The sequence below is a fragment of the Papio anubis genome, chromosome 7, assembly GCF_008728515.1.
Source record: "Papio anubis isolate 15944 chromosome 7, Panubis1.0, whole genome shotgun sequence".
Classification (NCBI taxonomy): domain Eukaryota; kingdom Metazoa; phylum Chordata; class Mammalia; order Primates; family Cercopithecidae; genus Papio; species Papio anubis.
The window spans coordinates 103854215-103870961 of NC_044982.1; the positions used below are offsets into that span (position 1 = coordinate 103854215).

Consider the following 16747-nt stretch of genomic DNA (forward strand, 5'->3'; position numbering starts at 1 on the left):
TACCAATAATAAATTTACAACTGTAGACATGTTTATCTATAGTAAATATAACAAAGACTAAACAATCAGATACTAAATCATTAAGTGATTATTAGTCAGTGTCTTTAATTTTCTTATACTTCTATATTTTCTATAGATCATCTTTGTAACAAAGAGAAAACAAACCAAATGAAAATGAAATGAATTCTCTCAGAAAGAATTAAGACAGGAAGTAGGCTCACAAAGTAATATAAAATGTATCTTACGGTTTATGTAAAATTCTTAATAGAAGTACCTTCTTTGCTCCAAGCTGCACTTTGGCTTTGCCTTTGACTCAGGTGGCATTTATTTGCATGATGACTGATTCTATGGAGTAGGCACTGCTTCAGCCCTACAGGAAGAACAAAACATCTCTAGAACACAGCAGCATTCCTGATTCCCACTTGAGAAGCCCTAACAAAATGGCATATAACTTAACAGCAGCAGACCAGTGTTACAAAGTCTGGAGTCAAGGGGAAACAGTAAAATTGGAACATTTCCAGAATCTCACAAAAAACAACAAACCGATGTTCTAAGTGCCCAACATGAGCAAATTAGAACCTTAAATAAAGGTCACTCTTGATGCCTATCCTAGCATAGATTCAGCACCAAGTACAATGTCATTTTACTGGTTTACCTTTTTGATTTTATTTATTTATTTATTTATTTATTTTGAGACGGAGTCTCACTCAGTTGCCCAGGCTGGAGTGCAGTGGTACCATCTCAGCTCACTGCAAGCTCTGTCTCCTGGGTTCATGCCATTCTCCTGCCTCAGCCTCCCAAGTACAGGGGGGCTGCCTAAAAGTGGTTGACTCTACTACTGGGACTACAGGAGTCTGCCATCACGCCTGGCTAATTTTTTTTGGTATTTTTTTAGTAGAGACGGGGTTTCACCATGTTAGCCAGGATGGTCTCAATCTCCTGACCTCGTGATCCATCCACCTTGGCCTCCCAAAGTGCTGGGATACCTTTTTCATTCTTGAAAGTAGGAGCTATGAAGAAAAAACAACAGCAACAACAAAAAACCCACTGAAATGTCTTTAAGAGAACCTTCTACTTACCATCTAACTTACATAATCAAAACACTCTATTGCGTGTGAAAATTGAGTATTATAAGAAAATAATCACCTGTTTTGTGAGAGGTTCCATACATAATGCTCCTTCACCCAATATATACCTTAAAAAGAAAAAAGGAAACATATAAAATTATCTTGAGAGTTATTCCTGCTTAAACAATTTCTATATGCCATTATTAAGAAAGTACGCACAAAGTAAAGATAAGAAGAGAATATGCAAGCATGAACATACTTGTTAAGGATATAGGACTATGGATAATTTAAAAATTCTAATGGTATTACTCTCATGTAATTGCTCTGAAATTCTAGTTAATTGTTTGAAATGGCTCCTAGAACAGAATACTTTGAAATTTTGATGATGTCAAAAACTAAGAACTTGGCCCTAAATAATCCAAAGAATAAGGGCAGAAGAACCCGTTTCCTTCAATGATATTTGAGTATTCTTTACGACGGAAACTTTCTCTCCCATCCTGTGATGGCCAAGGGTTTTTCCTCTGACAATGGCACTGACCTTACCCTATCCAAAATATGAACATCTGCATGGTTTCATGGTTCAAATTATTTTTATCCATTCTGTTGTGAGAATCAAATGGTTCACAGCATGTGGCTCCTCTGTGGGACTCCTCAAGTCCTTTCTAAGCCTGAAGACTGTTCTCTGAACCAAAGACAACTTCTGGGGATGTACCAAATCTCCCATTAGAAAATTGTTGGCCAGGCGCAGTGGCTCAAGCCTGTAATCCCAGCACTTTGGGAGGCCGAGACGGGCGGATCACAAGGTCAGGAGATCAAGACCATCATGGCTAACGCGGTGAAACCCCGTTTCTACTAAAAAGTACAAAAAACTAGCCGGGTGAGGTGGCGGGCGCCTGTAGTCCCAGCTACTTGGGAGGCTGAGGCAGAAGAATGGCGTGAACCCGGGAGGCGGAGCTTGCAGTGAGCTGAGATTGTGCCACTGCACTGTAGCCTGGGCGACAGAGCGAGACTCTGTCTCAAAAAAAAAAAAAAAAGAAAAGAAAAGAAAAGAAAATTATTTAGATCAAGATGTTTTAACCTTTTAACTCTTTCTCAAACAAAATCATTTCATTTCTCCCTTAATGTTATTTTAAATTTCAAAATACACAGATAGCATGCCTCAAATAAAATCAAAGGAATGATAGTTTTAGAACAAAAACTGTGGTAATTTTGAAAACACAAAAGCTAAGACACTGATTGGATCTACGTGGACACCAAGTCCACCACAAACTGTTCTCTCCTCTGGGGCTCTGGCTACACCTTTCCCTTGCCTAAGATTCCTTTTGCTTCCTACCCTTCCAAATGCTGTATTTCCCCCAAGAAGACTTGCCAAGACCACTCTAGCCTGCGCATCTTCCATTTCAGCTAACCAAAGGCATCCTTGCATTGACTAAACCAAATTGTTTTGCAGAGAAGGCATCTAAAAACTTCTACTGTAGACCATTCAGCTTAATAATTGTTATCATGACATTATTCAATAACAAAATGAGGGAAAGAAGTCCTCTTTAACTCTTTGCCCTGGAGAATCCAAGCAAGTGGCTTTCCCACTTGCTTTGACCAAACCCTGGGACCTTTCAAAGTGAAAGTTTAATGGAAAGGAAAGAAAATCTAAAAGAAAAACTCTCCAAAAAACTAAACTCAGGTAAAGAATCATTGGATTAAAAATTTTTATTCTTTGTGTATTTGATTTCTGAAACATAGAAATTGATCTCTCACTCCTTAAATCTGCCACTGGGCTAAGAGGATATTGCACATAATGTGTACTCATTGATTTAACAGAATTAGAACATCCAGGTACTCACTGAGATTTTGATTCCACAACTGCTCAAAGTCTATTCATTAGTTAATGAGTTAACACAACACTTAATCTTCAAATTTTGGAAATGCTGATGGTAGACAGGAACTTGTTTTGGCAAAAGGAAGCATATGGTAGACATTGTTACCCATTATCCAACCATCACCACCTTTCCTTTAAAGTACCCCACTCTTGCTTTAAAGTTGCAGAGTCTCAGATAGTGGGAAGAAAAGAAGTTTTTGCATTTTCAGGTCAAAAGACAGTACATTTGTACGACCACATAATAGGCATGCAAATGTTTGTTGAAATCTAAACAGAAGACAGAAGTAGTTCTAGTACCTTCACAAAAGGTAAGATAAGTAAACTTTTCCTTAATACATACTTTCAGCAGCATCGACACCTAAAAGTGGTTGACTCTACTACTGTATTAAATTACATTCATTTTGTCAATATGTGTTCCAAATTCTTACTGCTCTTTGTCTCCAAAGGAATCCTACTCAATATTGAGACAGTTCAAGAATACTAGGGAAAAACATTTGAATAATTGAAGCAAGGGTCATCTAAGGATAATATGTCACATATACAGACACAGTAATATTTTCAACTTAAAAAAAAAATCAGTTGTCAAAGTTGCACAGCAAACACTCTCCTAAGCTTAGCCTCTTCAGGCATTTGCTTTATAATCACTTTAAAGAAAAGTCAGTCACAAAATGTCACATTTTGTATGATTCTATTTAGATCAGACATTGCCAGGATCAATGGTGGGGGAAATGTGTATAGGGAGTGACTGCTAATGGGTACAGGGTTTCTTTCTGGAGAGAAGAAAAGGTTCTGAAATTAGGTAGTGGTAATGGCTGCATAAACTGAATATGCTAAAAAACTACTGAAATGTACACTTCAAAGGGTGAGACTTATCATATAAAAACTGTATCACAATCGTTTCAAAAATGTTTGGGTATGTCAAGAAATAAAGAAATAGGATCATAGCTCAAAGATAAGGGATATAAAATAAATGGAACAAAACTGCTCAATAATCTATCTAGAATCACACAACGGTTAAGCTTTACCCTGACTAAAATTGCAAGCTTGGTGTTTTGTTGGTATTTCACATTTTTTACTTCTTCCTAAGTCAGCCAATAACTCCTCCTCCTCACTTAATAGTTGACTATGAAGACCAAGGCATTTTGATTCTGCCTCCAATGAGCTTTCACATGTCATTCCTCCTTCCTCCCAGGACTACCAAACCAACGTGGTTCTCCTCACTTCACTCTAAAGTGTGGCGTGGCCCTCAGCTACTGTCCACCTCACTACAAGGCTCCTGTGAGCACAGTGTGTCTCATGTATTCTCTCTTCCGCTGTATCACCAGATTTATTCTAAACAGTTTCTTCTGTTGCTCCCTATTTCTCAATGAGTTACATAAGATGAATATCCAGGGTAATAGTTTATACTAGAAAAAATCAATACTTGATTCACAGAAATGTTCAGTACAAAATATTACATCAGCAATATTTCGTACAACTCTTCTACATGAATCCTACCCTCCTTGTGTTATAGCTCAAACTGGTCTCGTGTACTCTGAATCTCTCATTCTCTTTCCTAGATACCTGATTGTGTTTACTTTTCACCTATGTAAATAATCTTCCTGCAACCTCCACCAACTGACCAAACCCCACTCATGTTTCACTGCCCAACTGAGATCCCACCTACTTCATGAAGAGCAACTCTTTGCAGCTTTAAATCTCAGAGAAATTAAGTCCATGCTTAGCTTTTCTTTTTCTTTTTTGTTCAGATGGAGTTTATCTTTGCCACCAAGGCTGGAGTGCAGTGGCGCAATCTCAGCTTACTGCAACCTCTGCCCCCCGAGTTCAAGCGATTCTCCTGCCTCAGCCTCCTGAGTAGCTGAGACTACCAGTACGCACCACCACATCTGGCAATTTTTTTGTATTTTTGGTAGAGATGAGGTTTCACCATCTTGGTAAGCCTGGTCTGGAACTCCTGACCTCAAGTGATCCATCCCCCTCAGCCTCCCAAAGTGCTGAGATTACAGGTGTGTGCCACCGTGCCTGACCTATGGGTAGCATATGATAATCAATACGGTACTTAGAGTTCTTAGTACTTTTAATCTCCTCTTATATAGCTGGCATTTGGTATAATGAAAAACACTTTATTAGGAATCAAGATTTATTTGGGTAGGTCACAAGCTGACTTATTATTCAAATTATTTATCCAAATAATGAGGACCATAACACACTGTTGCAAAAAAGAATCACTGAAGAAACTATGTGAGAGATTTTAAAACTGAAAATGGCATGACTCATAACTTCATGTATTTGTCTCGATTCTAGGTGGTATACTAAGATCATACACTTACATTCTTGGGATTCTTACAACAAAATGTTGAAAAGCTATACTGGTCCATTGTATAATCACATTTTCAAATGTTTTCATACATTTATCCTGAATTTGCAGATTTTTATCCAAATCTTTTCCTTGATCATTTTTTTTTCCTCAAGTAAGATTCTGAACAAAAAAATGACCTGTTTTCTTTTCCTGTGCTTATGGGAATATTGAGGCAACATACACAATTTTATAAACCAGTGCATAAAACTAAAGCACAATGCTAATGTCTTTTCTCCCCAATCAGTAAGGGCTTCATTAAAAAGCCATTTTAACATTCAACTATGAAAAACAAAAGAACTATGGCTTGGTGGCTAGTAAAAGGCTGGTATGGTGAGTAAGAGACACAAAGGTTAAACATTTACTATTTTTCAGTCTTGTGTTTATTTTGTATACATAAGTATTTGGCTGGGTTACCTAACACTGAACTTCCAAAACTGACCATGAGGTTTTATGCCAAGAGAAGTACTTTTTATAGCAATTTTACTGCTGAAACCAAAACAGCCCAGAGAAGATTTAAAGGTAACAAAATAAAACAGTACACAATTCTAAACAACTCTGCTTCACACCCAACCGGGGACTTACACTCACCTAATAGTATATTTGTGATCAATTTTGTAACAAGCTGTCAAAAGGAGACCTCTAACATCTGCTCATGAAGGAATCACTTCAGCATGTCCTGTTCTGCAGCAGAAAACACATGGGAATCACTCAGAACTCCGGATTTCCAACAGAGCAGCATTTCCCAGAGAGTAAGCCAGAGGGCATCGTCCTCTGAGATGCTGTCAGGAACACTAGTTAACAAATTTGGGAAAAACAGAAAATGGCATTAAGGCTCCAAGAAGTCCTTTGGTAAAAGACACTTTGAACCTGGCTTCCCCAAATCCTTGCAATCCCCACAAAACAAATATCTATGAACATACCACTATATTAGCACTCACAGTACACTTGGGGAGATATGGCAAAGATTAGGCTGCAGGCCTCAGGTAAGTAAACTCTTAAAACACAATATTGAAAAAAATAGAAATCTAAAAATTAAAACAGAAAAGCAAAAGCAAAAGATAAGTAAATAAATAAAAAATTTTAACAAACAATATTGGGCTGGGCAAAGTGGCTCAGACCCATAGTCTTAATACTTTCTGAGTCTGAGTGGGGTGGATCGCTTTAGCCTAGGAGTTCGAGACCAACACGAGCAACATGGTGAAACTCTGTCTCTATCAAAAATACAAAAATTAGCTTGGCCTGGTGGCATACACCTGTGGTTCCAGCTACTCAGGAGGCTGAGGTGGGAGGATGGCTTGAGCCCGGGAGGCAGAGGTTGCAGTGAGCAGCGATTGCACCACCCACTCCATCCTGGGGCAACAGAGCAAGATCCTGTCTCAATAAAATTAATTAATTAAATAATAAAACCAATATTCATTTACTGTGTGGGGAAACTCAAAATGAGCTTGGCACATCCATACGTAATACTAAGGTTTTTTTTTTTTTTAACCCACAGTTTTTTTTCTCTTTTACCAGTGGATATCATGTCCAGATAAGTATTCTATAGTACCAACACCACAGTTAATATGTATTTTGATTATACAAAATAATGATTCTTAACAGGATCTTAGCCCCCAAAACACATACATAAGCATGTACATCAAATACAAGTAAAAATAACTGTAGCAACAAAGCTCTTCTGGAGAGAGTTCTGAAGTCAGAAGTAGTCACTCATATTTTTACCCTAAATGCAACTATTACTATCTCAACCATAGAAATGATCAAAGTAAGGGCTGGAGATATTTAGATTTTAATCACCGTAATGTGGATTATGTCACATAATGGAATTAGTCAGCTGAGTGTTTGAAAATCCTCATTATTTTAAATTGCTCATACTTTCAGGGTCTACAGAACATTTCACAACTAACCTAGCAAACCGTGATCTTTTCCCCACTTCTGTAAGACTTCCAATCACAAAAAAGAAGCAATACAAATTTCAGTAAAACTGCATGACAATTACCATTTGATTCTACTACACTGCAACTATCACTTCTAGAAGTAATTAGCCAGCTCCACAGGTCCATGAGACTTCCCATGATTATTCCTAGAAGTACTAATTAGGATCACAGGCATGTGGGGACCACTCTGTAATCGTAACATTCTCTAAACCTTCAGTCACAATTTACGTTTGAAAAACCTTTGGTTTTTATGATTAAAATGTGTATATATGTGTGTGTGTGTACGTGTAAATATATATGTGTGTGTGTATACACATATATCACTAAAATCTCTACCTATCAACAACATAATGATTTATAACCAACGGTTTCGGATGTGGGCCCCAGAACAACAGTATCAGCTTCACCTGGGAACTTCTTAAAAATGTAAATGCTCAGGCAACACCACAGACCTATTGAATCAGAAACCCTGGGACTAGCTCTCCAAATGATTCTGGTGCACACTGTATTAAAAAAAAATGTAGGCCAGGCACAGCTGCTCATGCCTGTCATCCCAGCACTTTGGGAGGGCAAGGTGGGAGGATCGCTTGAACCCAGGAGTTCAAGAACAGCCAGAGCAACATAGTGAGACTTAATCCTATAAAAAAATTTTTTAAACTAAAAAAAAAAAAAAAAAAAATTTTAAAGTAATCACTTAAACGTATGCTCCTGAAAGAACAGTTAACACCACTCAAACAAATGGAGGATCAAATGGAAAGTTAGCCTGAAAAGCAAATAAGCAAGTTTAATTAATTTGAAGAACATCCTTAATGCTATATACTATTTGGAAGATTTTCAAAGAATCTATAAAAGAATATGTACATTTATTATCAGATAATGGGTGAAAGTCATAAAGGTAAAATTAGTAGGAACAGAAATGAAAACCAAAGCAAATAAAAATGACGTGAAAATCAGGCCCAAACAGAACAGTGTTATGGTAAACTTATGGAACATATGAAGGGGTTCCACTTCAATAGAACTATATAAAGGAACCATTCCAACGATGACAGACTAGGTAACTTAGATCAATCTTCCTACTGAGAACTAGAAAAGTGGACAAAATGTAATGATTACAGGGGCTGAGAAAAGGGAATACCAGAGAACAGAGTCTTCTTTTTTCCCCCTTGGGTTTTCTTCCAATGACAGCAGAGAAGAAGAGGTTAATAAGCTGAGCTAGAACTCACAGCCTCACAGAGCTCACAGGGAGATAAACATTGGAGCTCAGCGTCCACTGAGGAGAGGCCCTGCTAACTCTCCCACTCCTCAGGTTGGGGACCTGAAGAACAAACTGCAAATTGCCCTGACAGGGAATGATGGAGAGCTTTAATCATCTCAATCCCTGATTGGATGAGACAATCCTGGGTCGCTAATTTCCAAGCCCCTGGCAGGGGCAAATATAAATCCTCTCTGGAGAAGAATATCATCCAAGGCTTCAAATTAGCTCTACAATTTTTCATATATAATGTCTATCACTAAAAATAAAAAGCCACATGAGACTTAAAGACAAGCTAACAGAAAATAAGAGAAGCAAACAACAGACACAAAACCACAAGGGATCGAGATAACAGAGTTACCAGACACACTTCAAAATAACTCTGCTGAACATGAGCAAGGAAAGACAGGACAAGACTGAAAACCTGGCAGAGAAATGCAAATTATGAAAATCAACCATATGAAATTCTGCAATTTAGAACTACCAAAACTGAAATTAATAACTTAATGGATAAGTTTAACCACAGCAGTAACTTAGCAGAAGACAGATTCAGTAAATTCAAAAAAGACAGAAAGACAAAAAGGTAGAAAATTGAAAAAAATAAAAGACAATATATTGAAAAGTGTATCACATACCTAGAGCCCTGGAAGAAAAAAAAAGAATGAGACAGAAGCAAGAGCTGAAGATGTGGTTGTGGAGAATTTGCCAAAACTGATCAAAGACTTCACAAGATTTAACCACCATAAACAGTTCAAGACAAACAATGGAAGCTAGCATAAAAGAATGATATCTTCAAGGTGCTGAAAGAAGGAAACTGCCAATCTAGAAACTTACACTCAGTGAATATATTCTTCAATAATGAAATAAAAAGTAAGGATTTTCTCCATCTGCAGACTCACACTAAAGGAAATACTAAAGGATATTTTCAGACAGGAGAAAGAGGATCCTCTACATCAAAACCTGGGGACTCTATTCCATAAACTCTGTACCCTGGAACTCAGGAATTAAGATTTTACAGAAATAAAAAGCGTTCTTCAGGAAAATGAAGATTGAGTGACTGGTAAAATGAAGTTTGAGTTACCTTAGTATATATTAACTCTGAACCAGACTCTCAGGCTCTACAAGGATCTCATGAAGTTATCTGATTTCCCATTTAACATCTCAGCCTTCTAAGTTATTCATAAGGATGAAGAATATTCTATTTATCAAAGACTACATCACCAGGTCTAAATAGTTACAAGTCACTTCCTTACATTGAGTTGAAAATCACCCCTTTGTAATTTGACTTATTAGTTCTAGTTTTATACCCTGTCTTCACCAAAAACAAATAAAAATAAAAACTAATGCTTCCATATACATACTTTTTCAAATAGTTGAAGACAAGCTATCATGAACCTGAACCCCATGCTTTCATCTCCAAATCCACAATTTCACCAGCTATCCTAGGACATGGAAAAGAATCTCTTCCCAATCCTGGCTATTATTCTCTAAATGAACCTATCCTTGTCTAAGTAGACCCTTCTTAAAGTACTACCTAGGAATTCAAGTCAGTAACTCTGAGCTTGCCTGTAACATCAGAAAATGACTTCCTTAAAAGTACAGCAAGTTGGATTTGCCAAGTTGCTGACCAGGTTGCATTCCCTCCTGCCCTCACTCCCATCTTTGTGTATGCTTTATCTCAAGTTTCATTTTGCTTATTATTCATGACTCTCAACATGTCACAGTGGACATCAGAGGCCATACATATATTTTGTTCTGGCTCTTTCCTGCAAATCTTTCTGAGTCATACCTGCTATTCTCCAAACTCTGTGAATCCCGATACTAATAACTTGGCAATTCAGTTTAAGGTCCTCTTCAGAAGGTCAGTTAGCTCAAGGCAATCACATTCTTCCCACGCCTCTTAAGAAATACTCCAACCCCAGAAAAGGCCCTTCTTTCTGGCATCAGGAGCCATGGGCCACAAACACAAATCCAATAGCATTTCAGTCATTTACCCCCCAGATCATCCCCTCCCTAAAGTTCTAACTAGAGCAGGAAAAAATAATGAAAACACCACCTGCAGTCATGAATCCTCCAGTTTCCTGACCAAGATTTCATATTCCCTTCAAGATACCTCCCAAAGAGGACATGACAAGGGAGGGGCACACAGAGTGCTACAGGTACTGATAAGGTTCTATTTCTGTTTTACTTTGTTTTTGAGATGGAGTTTCACTCTTGTCACCCAGGCTGGAGTGCAATGGCATGATCTTGGCTGACTGTAACCTCTGCCTCCTGGGTTCAAGTGATTCTCCCACCTCAGCCTCCCAAGTAGCTGGGACTACAGGCACCTGCCACCACGCCCAGCTAATTTTTGTATTTTTAGTAGAGACAGGGTTTCACCATGTTGGCCAGACTGGTCTCAAACTCTTATCCTCAGGTGATCCACCTGCCTCAGTGTCACAAAATGCTGGGATTACAGGGATGAGCCACCATGCCCAACCAAAGGTTCTATTTCTTAAGTTTGGCATTGGGCACATGTTCATATGATTTAATGGTTTTTTTTTAAAAATGGTATCTTCCTGTTTTTTGTGGTGTTTTGGTTTTTGTTGTAGGCCTGCTTGCTTCATTTGTTCACCCATATGAATCCGTAAAGAAGTAACCATTAGCAACTTCAGTCAATATATACTAGATTTATACTTTAGGAAGACAATCCAGTTGACAACCACAACAGTTTCTACGATAACAAAAGTCAGAGAAAATACTGACATTAGGATCATTTCTAGAAAGTTCAATGATAAGATATATCCCCAAGCAAAAATATACACACAGAAAAGCTAAGTAAGAAGCTTTTAGAAAACTACTACCATCCTTAGAGTAAGTACAACAAAGTATTCTTTTATGTCTTTGTTTTTTTCATCAAAATACCTCATACAGCCATAGATTTTAAACCATTACATCTTATCTAGATTCCATATTAGATCATTAACATTTTTTCTAGATTCCATTGTTATTCTTTTGTAACCTTTATTTTAGGTATCTTAAAAATACTTTATTAAATATAACACATTCAGAAAAGTACACAAAATATACCTTAAGGTAGACCTTAACAAGTTACTCTAAATTATGTGCCCATGTAACCACCAGCCTGCTCCAGAAAGATATTAGAGCCAGGATCCAAGAAGCCCATAGATGTATCTTTCAGTTCACACCTCCCTACCTCCCACCTAGATGGACTCCTTACCCTACCCTGTGTGTAATCACCTCTTTTTTCTTGATAGTTTTACTGCCCAACTATGAATCCATAAATAAGTGTTTCTCAGTTTTCTTTTCATTTATGTTCTATGGCCCTTTGGAGGGCAGCAGACCATGATAATAGGTAAGATTTTCTTTCACTCTAAGGAACCAGTTTTTACTCCACTGCAGGCGATATTGCCTCCACTAAGAATGTATGCCCTAACCAACATGAGTTTTGCCTATTTTTGAACTCTATATAGAGGGAATTGTACAAATTAGGTTTTGGGGGTCTGGTCTCTTTTGCTTAACGTAGTGTTCAAGATTCGCCCATCTTGTCCCACATAGCTGTAAGCCATTTTATGAATACCACAATTCTCCATTTTACTGGAATGAACATTTGGGTTATTTTCTGTTTGTGGCTATTACAAACAATGCTGCTCTGAACATTCCTGTGTCTCCCGGCACCTACGTACTCATTCTTGTGGAGTATATATCCACAAGATTCCTGAACCATAGGGTATGAGTATCTTCCACTTTACCAAACTGTTTTCCAAACACTTGCACAAATATACACCCATTAGAAGGATATAGAGTCTCATAACAATTCTCTAACCTTAAAAGATAAGCAAAATGTCTCCTATCCCTTGTTTTTCTTTTAAGATCTGAAGATCACTGTGCAAAGACAATTTGTTTGCAATTCAAACAAAAATATTATTATTATTATTTTTACTAACTCAAAAATGAACCAATCAGAAAGTTAAAATTGAGCACCCAGGGTAAGTTCCAGAAAGAGGAGATCTTAAGCTTCTCTATATCCCTGGGAAAAATAGAGGCCACTATAGTTTCCAGCTCCTTTAGAATAAATGTCCCAAAGAGATCATAATAGCCTAAATCTAATCTAATAAGAGGGTTCAGAGTTTGTAGTCATTCTAAAGGAAAATAGTCACATGTATATAATTTTCTCAAGAATTCAAAAAAAAGTTTAATATGCTTTCTTAAACTTGTATTATTAGCCAAGGTGTTCAAGTAGAAAAATTTGCCATGGACAGGACTGTCAAAAGTTAAATCACTAAAAAATCAGTATTTTTCTACAACTGTCCTATATATACATATCCAATATGTATCCCACCCCCCATTCCCTCTTTTTTTTTTGTTTTATGAGGCAGGGTGTCTCACTCTGTCACCCAGGCTGGAATATGATGGTGCAATCACAGCTCATTGCAGCCTTGACTTCTCCAAGCTCAAAAGATCTTCCTGCCTCAGCCTCCCACCACCCCTGGTAGCTAGGACTACAGGTGTACTCCACCTATATATTTTTAAAGTAATAACATAACTACCTCCACAATAAGAGTTGATTATGTTGCTTTCAAAACTGGGGGAAAAAATAAAAATCAACTTGGCAATCATTCCCTGTATAATGAAATGTATTAAACTTATTTACTTATCAAGCAATATTGCTCAAGCTTTTTGCCAGAAGATAAAAATCATGTAAATGTTCACTCTATCAGGAAGATGACAAAATATTCCAATGGACCTATAAAAACAATAGCAAACTCATCCTATCTTACCCCCTACATCTTTTGGAACTTGATTGTGTTTGAGTTTCAGAAAATAAAATTAGTAAACATTTCCATTTCTGTCCAGTTTTAAGAAATGACATTTATAATCTGACAACAGAAAAGAACAAAAGAACAATCAGAAGAGCAGGGATTTAGAGATCCTTACCTGTCTTATAACTCTGTGATCTGTATATGTCCCTGAGCTCTTCCATAAGTCTATCTGAAGCTTGCACTGACCCAGACACTGCAGCCTGAAACACAAAAGCCACTGTTTATCAAGGTCTACTGAACCAACTAATTTGAAGATTTAAGGTATTTCAACCTGCTCTAAAAGATTACAGTAGCCAGGCAGGGGGCTCACACCTGTAATCACAGCACTTTGGGAGGCTGAGGAGGGTGGATCACGTGAGGCCAAGAGTTTGAAACCAGCTTGGCTGTCAGGATGAAACCTCATCTCTACTAAAAAAATACAAAAGTTGGCCAGGCATAATTGCACGTGCCTGTAGTCCCAGCTACTCAGGAAGCTGAGGCAAGATAATCACTTGAAAATGGGAGGTGGTGGTCATAGTGAGCTGAGATGGTGCCACTGCACTCTGCTCTGGGTCACAGAGTGAGACTCCATCTCAAAAGAAAAAGAAAAAAGAAAAAGATTACAATAAAAATGGATCACCACTCGACAATTTTAGAAGTTAAAAAAAAAAGTCCAATTAAATGAAGCATTATGAAGTTTCAAGAGAATAAAAAACCAGACACAAGTCTGGTTCATTTCCTTTATCTTATCACCTAAAAAAGTCTAGCCAACATATTCAGACCACCATGGACTCCACGATAGCATAGAATTCAGTATGAGTCTATTCCAAACCCCAGAAATTTTTGAAAATACTAGAAGACACTCAAGGTGACATTATTAACTAAAATAGGCTTCCATTCATAAGACGACAAGCAAGAATATTACACAGATGGTCTAGTTCACACATTAGACACTGAGAACCATGTGTGCCTACATGCAACTGGTTTCAGTTTTTCAGTGCAGGGACTTCTTTAATGATGAAAACACATCAATATCTTATCCTAAGACTAAACGGAAATGGAACTACTTTTTGGTCATGTGAAACTAAAGGTTTTAAAGACTGCACTAGACTTTGAAGGAGAAAAAAATCAAATTTATAAAAATATTACTTCTAGCTATGTAATCATGAACTCATTTCATATCTATAAAACATGAGAACTTTTTCCTATCTCTAAAATATGAAGAGCACCTATTTCACACAGTGGCTATGATGAATAAATGAAAAGATCTATAAAGTATTTAGCATAGTATCGGTCATACAAAAGTGTTCAATAATTTATACTTGTTTTGAAGATAACTCAAACTAGAATTGATCACAAGACACAGAAAGCACAGTAACATTAATTCAAATGCTACAATCTTAGTTTTTTAAATAATCAAGATATGGGGGATTGGCTAAATTTCTTTGCTGTATGAAAAATTACCAATTAAATTAATATATAAATAAGATTGAAGGAGGGAGAGTTATCTATCTGATTTCAACATTTGGCATCTATTTGGCTAACAATTCATTCCCTGTTTTGGAGAACCTGTGCCCAAGACAAAGTAACTGGTCCTTGGATATTGTGGAGTTGGTAAATAGCTCTAGTACAAGGCAGGAAGCAGTAAGTGTTCAGACAATCATTTGATGTTTCCCTACACTGTCTAAGCATTTTATGTATATACATGCATCATTTTAATTTATTTTTCATAGCAATCATCCAAAAGATACGTATTGTCTATCATATTTTAGAGTTGAGCAAAGTGAAACCATATGTGTGCCTGTCTCCAAACTCAGTGTTCCTTTCCCATCCTGCTGCTTCACATAAAAGAGATGTTAAGTCAAAAGAGAAACATTACTTTTGGTTCGGTCAGAGCAGGATGGACCAAAGTCAGCTTCATGAAGGAGAAATAATTTGAGTTGTGTTTTGTAGGAGAGAATGAATTTGAATATACAGATGCCACAGAAGGTTTTCTCAGCAGAGAAAACAGCATAGACAGGTGGAAAGGGGCATATACAGGGATCAGCAGGTGGTTCAGGATGTGAAGAGCAGATGAACAGGATAAAAAGTGGCTATTCGTAGACGAGAAAGATAACCTTGGGCAGCAAAGCATACGAGTGTGGCTGGGCATGGTGGCTCATGTCTGTAATCCCAGCACTTGGGCAGGCCGAGGTAGCAGGAGTGGTTGAACTCAGGTGTTCAAGACCAGCATGGTCAACATAGTGAGACCTCATCTCTACTAAAAATGAAAAAGTTTAGCCTGGTGCGGTGCCACATGCCTATAGTCTGAGGCACTTGGGAGGCTGAGGCAGGAGGACCACTGGAGGCAGGAGGACCACTGGAGCCTGGGAGACCAAGCCTACAGTGAACTATGATTGTGCCACTGCATTCTAGCCCAGATGACAGAGCAAGATCCTGTCTCAAAACCAGTAAACAAATGACTGAATCCACCACTAAAGCAGGAATGGAGAAGGAGAGCAGCTGAGATCAGCATGTTCATGAATTGCCTGGTGTTAACTATAATTACTTGACCAAAAAGTCCAGGCTCCAGATATTTATACACACTTACACATTTAAATGGTCTTGCCTTTCAGTCTTCCTAATTTTCTCTAATATTGCCCAATTTTCTTTTTCAATTCCTTCATCCTCCAACTTTTTCCCACTAATAGGCTCTTCTTTCATCTCATAGTGATCTAAGTTCTTCTATATCCTGCAAAAAAAAGAAAAATGTTAGCTTATTCAACCTATTTTTCTTCAGCAGTTTCTTACGCAAAAGTTAAATTATTCTTGACTCAATGGTGGACAATAAACAGAATATATCTATCCTATGGGGAGAGAGAAAAAGCCCCACATTCCATTCAAGAGGCTCTCACCTTTTATATCCTGTATTTTATTTAATAGCTAGACTCTGGGTAAAGCAGATTTAAATCTTTACAAAGTCACAACTATTATGAAATAAGCCATCATTTATTTATTGACTTCTTTATTTATTTTATTTTATTTTTTTTAAGATAGAGGCTCACTCTGTCACCCAGGTGGGAGTATAGTGGGGCAATCTCTGCTCACTGCAACCTCTGCCTCCCAGGTTCAGGTGATTCTCATGTCTCAGTCTCCTGAGTAGCTGGGATTACAGATGTACACCACCAAGCCCAGCTAATTTCTTTGCATTTTTAGTAGAGACAGGGCTTCACCATGTTGGCCAGGCTGGTCTCAAACTTCTGATGTCAAGTGATCTGCCCACCTCAGCCTCCCAAAGTGCTGGGATTACCAACGTGAGACACCACGTCTGGCCAAGCCATCTTTTAAATCTCCTCTTAAGAGGAAGCTTTGAAACAGTTTAGCAGCAGATGTCAAGAACCTTAACTGTTCATAGTTTGTTCCAGAAACTCGACTTCTAGAGTTGTATTCCAAGAAACCAGTCTAAGATGTAAAC

At 37.7% G+C, this 16747-nt stretch overlaps 1 pseudogene; it reads right to left on the bottom strand.

Moving 5' to 3' along the window:
• Positions 1-274: 274 nt before the first annotated feature.
• LOC110742346 overlaps positions 275-16747 on the bottom strand; it is a 43218-nt pseudogene continuing 26745 nt past the window's right edge.